The sequence below is a fragment of the Castanea sativa genome, chromosome 3 (assembly GCF_040712315.1).
Source record: "Castanea sativa cultivar Marrone di Chiusa Pesio chromosome 3, ASM4071231v1".
Lineage (NCBI taxonomy): Eukaryota > Viridiplantae > Streptophyta > Magnoliopsida > Fagales > Fagaceae > Castanea > Castanea sativa.
In genome coordinates this window covers 14,783,972-14,791,356 of record NC_134015.1, presented here as the reverse complement: position 1 = coordinate 14,791,356, position 7,385 = coordinate 14,783,972, and positions in this window count along the sequence as shown.

Here is a 7,385-nt window from a genome sequence, read left to right as displayed (position 1 = left end):
AACTAGGGTTTGATTCCTCTTCCACATTATTGTAACAATCAAATTTTAATTTTTTTTAAATGATGATATAGGATTCTCAATGACAACCTAAGTGTCCATATGGCATGTATGACTATATGAGTATATATGACTATAGGAGTACAAAATCTTGAAAGCATAATAGAATTATGTAAACTCTACTTATTTCAAGTAAGTCAAACTTTTAGATGGGATATTATTGGAACTTACAAAAGAATATAACGAAGATAATATCTAAATTCTAAAAATAAAAACAAACTAGTAATTTATGAAGAAATTATACAATCCTTATGATAGACCAAGTTAATTGTCCGTCATTCCACTAAGGTTGCGTTTAGGATAAACTTATATTGGGCAGCTTTTTTTACTATTTAGCTTATTTTTTGTACTATTCATAGGTCCCATTGCATTTTTTGGTACTATTCATGAGTCCTGCTGTACTATTCCAACTAATTTTTAGTTTTATCTACAGTAATTTCAGCAAAAAGTTTTAAATAAATTGTTCTCAAACGGATCCTAAAAGACTCTCACATGTTCAAAATTGTTGAGTCAACTTAAATAATAATTAAAAAAAATTGTTAGACTGACCCAACAATTTTAAACAGATGGGAATCTTTTGGTGAAATTATAGATAAATTACATAGTCTACCATGAGAGCCATATAATTTCTTTAATTTATGAAACAATAGAAAGGTTGTCAAAGAGAGACTTGATTCAAATTTTGCCCTTATTAAAATGAACCTCATTTGGTGTTTTGGCTTGAAACTTATCAAAAAAATAATTAAATAAATACAAAAAAAAAAAAACTTGGCCTACTTTAGATTGAGCTTAATTAATTGTACAACAAAGCATATTTAAGTATAGGATCCTTACCCTAAAAAAATGAAAATATACCATAGAATTTATTTTATAAAAAAAATTTACATAAATATAGGTTAGTTTCAAGTTATACATAATATAACTTTAAAAATTGTTACATTACTCAATATAATTTTTATTAGATATGAATTTTGATAAATTTACTGTTGAATTACATTTTTTTCCTTTTTATGTCAATATTGCTTGCAAAATTTCAATATGCTAAAAAAGCACTAACTTTCTTATCCATACATTTCAGGTTTTTGTTTTTTGTTTTTAAACTATGCATAAAAGAAGACTTTATAGATCGAATAATAAATAATATCTAATTAGCACAAGATTCAATATATATATTAAGAACAAACTAAATATGCGATTCAATGGTAGAACTTTCAAAAAATTAATTAAGCAAAAATTATTACTGCAGTATTGTACTGTATTACGTAGTATTTTTTTTTTCTTAATTAACATAGATTTTACCATATATATATATATATATATATATATATATATATATATATATATAAAAATTAATTCAGCAAAAATTATTACTGCAGTATTGTACTGTATTACTTAGTTTTTTTTTTTTTTCATAATGAATATAGTTTGTACCAAATATATAAATAAATATATATATATATAAATATATATATATATTATAAACACAAACTATAATTTATAGGAAAATTATAAAAATTATTAATGGATTAAATTATTATTTTATTTGTAGAAACTTCTATAAATATTAAATGACACTACAACAAAATTTATTTTCAATGACCAAAAAATTCGTCACTAAAAGTCCAGTTTTTCATCGTTAAGGACCTTTAGTGACTAAATCTGCTAAGCAAGTTCTCTATAAGAATATGATGAACGGCATAAACTAATTAGCGAGACGGCAAATATATTTTTTTTCCAAATTAGGTGAATCTTCGATTTGACTAAAATTTGAACACTATTCAGATAATTATAGAGACGGCAAAGTATAATTTATTTGCCGGTGTGCTACCAAACTTCATTTTTGGAGAAAATCTAAAGAAACTGAGGTTCGAGAAGAGTGCCTATTAAGGTCTTCATTAGGATTCAAAAGTCAAAATTATACAACAGTTGGTGAATAGAACAATAGCCTCAAAACAAAGAAATTTGTAGAAATAAGAAAATTTTGTGGTGAAAGAATAAGTCAAGACAGACAGATACCTTACACATATATATAGGGAGTGAAAGAGAAATAAAGTGTAAACAAAAGAAGAAAAAAAATGAAATGCATGATTTTCTCATGTAGCTTTCATTTCTCTTTTTTTATGTTCTTATATTTATTTGGTGATGTACTTTTTGGGGTTAAGACCAATCCAGTCTGCTGATATGAAAGACTCTTAAGAAGCTTCTATTTGGAAGTGAATTTTAGATTTCTTCAAGTCCTTGCCAAATGGCTCTTTATCTTATAGTTTTAAGAAAACCAAAGGGTTCTTTTCCAATACACTATTGAAAATTTGAAACTACACATCCTCTTGGAGACATTATAAGACTACACATCAAGAGACATCATAATTTCTATACCAAGGATCTCCCCTTAAACGAATCCTCTGATTCCTTCTTATTTTTTATCGGATGTGCTATACATGACTTTTATTTATTTATTTAAATGTCACATATGACATATCTTATATCTAAATAAAAATTAAGGGATTTAATTGAAGGGGATATTATTCCAAAAAGATATTATCAACTTGCACTCAAAGTTAATGTACATTTTAAATTTAAAATGTACATTTCTATACTAAGGATCTCCCCATAAACTTTTTAAACCATTTTAATTCACGACCTAAACAAGTCACAACTCACAATTAACTCAAAGTAATAAAAAAATTATGTAAGTTGATACCAAAACTTATCTAAAAGTAAAATTTTAAAATTGCGAGATGCTAATAAGTTTTTTATGTAGGTGGGGGAATTGAGGCTCAAATCTCTTATTCAATCATCAAGTATTTTACCAGTTGAGCTAACTAAAACCCATACTCTGATAATACTTAAAAATAATCATTAATTGTTTTCAATTTTCATTGAAAAAGTAATTAATATGAAAATTAATATTATAGAAGTTTGTATCCAAATCATATCTTATCATTATACTACACAATAAACATTATACCCCGCTACCAGCTGTGGTTGCACCGAATCTTTCAAACAGCTTCTCTCTCTCGCTCTCATGTAGCGTAGTATAAATACACTAAAATAATAAACATAACTACTTAAAATGAAACTCTATAGTAAATACTTCAGTTTAATTAAGAATACTGTTCTGATTAAAATTTCATCACTATGAGTTTCTAGCTATTTTTCAACCAAAAAAATCATTATTTAATTTATATTCTTTTAATAATCCACTATAATGTTTTTAATAATAGACTTGATCTTGCACAATGTGCATTCATCATATAACTTAATTGTTTTTCTTTTTACTATATATTTTAATATTGTTGATTTTTTGCCATTGCATTATACATTGTACAACAGTTTTTTTTTTTTGCCATTGGACACACCATAAGTGTGTTAATAGTATAGACATAATTTTTTCTTAGTAAAACGTTATCTAAAATTTTATTGAGGAGTTTAAAATATTATTGTAAGGACACAATTCAAATTCCCAAACTCTGACTGATGGGAGATGGGCCTGAAAGGCCTTTCTTTACAATAAATTTGTAGAGGATGGGTTTGTAATCTAGATTTCAATGATGGTTTAGATAATCAGGGAAAGGATGGGCTTTGGGCCCAACGGGACAAATTGAAGAGCTGTTTGCAAAAGTAAGACAGTGAATTCCTCTTCGGACTAAATCCAAGGATAGTTTATAACAGTATTTCTTTGAGTTTGGATACAAATGTTGATTATCATTTACTATTGGCTCTCTCTCTTCTACTCCCCAAGTCCTCCTCTTCTCATATGTCTTCCCTTCTATTTATACTCCTCTCCTTCTCTTCATCATCTTCCATTTTTTGGTTGCAATCCTCATTTCGGATACTTGTCCCATCCATTCTTCCCTAAAGCCCGCTGGGATTAGGGACCAAGTTCCAAGCTCTATGCTCAGGTCCTATCCTTTCATCTATACAGTCAGCGTATCAATTACAGAGCTTTTAATGTATGGGCGGTGGTAGCAGCTTTACTTTAGACATTACACCGCTCTTTCTATTGTCTTCCACGTGTACTGTGTATTCCCATAATCGTAGGATTCTTTATAATATAACCCGGGGATACTAAACTTCTCTTCCCATGTCCTCGGCCTAATAATCCGAGGACAAATCTACTCCTCGGACGTATTTGGATATTTAAATATTCCACGATCATTTTGATGTCTTCGGATTTGGGTTTCCAGCCCAAAATACTTCGTTGGGCCGTCCTTCATAAGGTACTGGGCTCAATACCCCTACAATTATCGTTATTAAAACTCAAGTAAAGTTTTCAAGAAATGTAAAGTAAATGTATTTTTTTTATATTTAGTATTTAGTATTTACTACCTATCTTATATTGTTCAGTTTCAATTATATTATCAATATAAATTTTTTAGTTTAGCATAATTCTAGCTCTTTCTAAACTTTCCTATCATGGACTCATGGTCATGACCGATTTCAAACCAACCTGTGTCGACATAGCTAGGTCTGTAATTACTTTCTTGGCGGAGCTATAGTCTTTTCCATGCCAAAATGACAAAATACCATTTTCTCACAAATTTTTCAGCAAAATACTCCTATCTGAAACTATTTAGAGATATATTCCTGTTTTGAAACTCGATTTTTAGAAAATCGAGTTATAGCGGAATTAATTAAACTTTAAAAAAAAAATTTGTGAAACTTGAATTCTTTGAAAATATTCAAGTAGAACTCAAGTTCCATGAACTCGAGTTTTTTGAATGGAACTCGAGTTTCACAAAATTTTTTTTTTTTAAGTTTAATTTCGCTATAGCTCGATTGTCTAAAAATTGAGTTTTACATTGAAAATAGGAGCATATTCCTAAATAGTTTCAGACATGGGACATTTTGCTAAAAAATTTGTGAAAAATGAATAAAATCCCATGTTGGCTGTCTTTTCCGATCAAAAGCAAAGAGAGAAATAATTAAATTCATAAGTGAACTCTTTTCCAACTTCTAGAATTACTGTTTCGTTTGATTCATTTAAATTTGTTTGTTGTGATTGTCTTACCTTGAAGCTTCGTTTCAATTATGCAATCCTATGCATAACGTGTTGGATATATATTACTGTCATATGGTTTAGCTTATTCAATTGCCATCACAGTCAGTCATTAATTGTTGTCAAGCAAAGTGGGTATGCCGTATGGCCATAATGGGAGGATGAGAGATCGATCCAAAAGTCAAACACGACTATGTTTTGAGCCAACTTGATATAATTGCTTTTTTTTTTTGGAAAACGAAACATAATTTTTATAATCGAAATAAATGAGCCAAATTAAAATACAAAGTCTCCATAGCAGGTAGAGGACAATTCTTAATTCAAAATACATCAGAAAGAATATGTTTAAAATAGCAGGCTAGAGTATGAGCCACAAAGTTGGCATCACGTCAAACGCTAAATATGGAGAACTAATAGAAATTGACAATGATGAAAGCACAGTTGATGAGAAAGAAGATTTGTACTTAAATAAATGTAGTTGAAATTATACCAAAATGGTCTTGTCAGAATATATGAAATATGAGAAACATGCATATGAGGATAGGGAATAAAATATGATCGATGCTCTTGTGTATAGTGACTCGCAATGATGATGAGATCGAGAGAATCTTGATCTGGCGAATTTAAGGATATCAACTAATAGAGGCCACATGAGCGTGTGATGAGTCAGAATATTCTAATGGCGTTGAGGGTGCTCTTCAGAATTTTTTTTTGGAGGCATAGAAGATAAGATAAAATGAAGTATGTGGAAGACTTGGCGAAAACAAATGGTGCAAAGCGCTTGCACTATATATGTAAAACAATAGACGATCAGTGCATGTATCTACAAGTAGCAGCTGCAGAAAAAGAGGCTCAACAATGTATATATAATTTGTCATAAACCCTGAAGCATGACTCTAAGCATGCAATAGTACCATTACATATAACCTAACATTAGTGGCTAAATTAATAAACCCCTAGGTACATCTGTGGGGATCACAAATTGTTTTTGCATCTTTTCATCACATAAACCAAGTAATCCACCAATTTCTTATGGGGTCATCCCGATCGACCTCTTTACCTTTAGATCATGCTTCTCCCCGGCCAGCAACTTCCACATACTTGCACCATTAGCTGCCTACCAAAAAAGGTAGACCAATTATGCTTTTTTTTTGGGATGCGAAAGTAACTGAGTACTGTCTTGGTATTGTGAGGAAATAAATAAATAAATAAATATATATATATATATATATTTAAATTATAAAAAGAGAAGAAAATATGTGATGGTTGGTAGGATTTGTTTGGCTTTTAATACCATGTCAAAATATAATAATAATAATAATAATATAATAATATAGACTAACAAAGCGAAAGGTTAGGCTTGATGGCTTAGATCTATAGTAATTAGTAAAAGCTTTTTGATAGCTACATCTCTATTATTAAGCTCCATATATTACAATGAATCCATTGCGGGTATTTATGTTAGGCTAATTTTAAAAATGGTGGTGTTAATAGGCACCGTAAGGTGTCCGTTAACAACATATTTTTAAGTAACTTTTTGGGTAACTTTTTCATCTATTAGTAGTTTTTTAGTTTTTGACAATTTTTTTGTAATCTTTTTTGGCAATTTTTTTGACAATTTTTTTCCTTTTTTTAAGTGAAACAAAAAAAAAGAAACCTTAACAAGCACTGCCAGTGCTTGTTAACATTTCCCTTCTAAAAATACAAGGTGACGACACTTGCAATTCAAGTAGGACCATGATTGGGCCTTGCGCCTTTAATAATGCTTTTAGAAAAATTTGACAATTCTAATTTTACTGTTAATTGGGCCTTGGGCCTTAATATCTTTAATTATGGTTTTACTACAAATTTGACAATTCTAATGTTACCGTTAATGATTCTCAAAAAAAAAAAAAAAAAATGTTACTGTTAAATGTTAATGATATTGGGTCAAAGGTATATTTTTTATAAGGAGACGATGTGAGAAGGATGGAAATACATACAGTAAAGATGTCTGGTGAATCTGAACATGGGTAGTTTTAGCCAAAGGTCCAGATATCTACCAAAAGAATAAAAAACCTTTCAGCATAACCAAGAAGGTTGACCAAAGGTGCTCCAATGTTTAAGTTAATATAAAGGAGTTGAGTATGTAAAATAACCAGGAAATAGTAACTAAAGATGGAATTCCTTGGTCAGTAGGGGGATGTGTTGTTTATAGAGTAATGAGGGCTTGGATTTCAAAAGAATTTTTGGTCTATCATGCAATTGTGAGTGTGGCTCAAGACAAGGGCTCACCAAACTACAAGTGTGAGGGGATTGGTTTGATTAGGCCCACGACTAAGGAATTCCT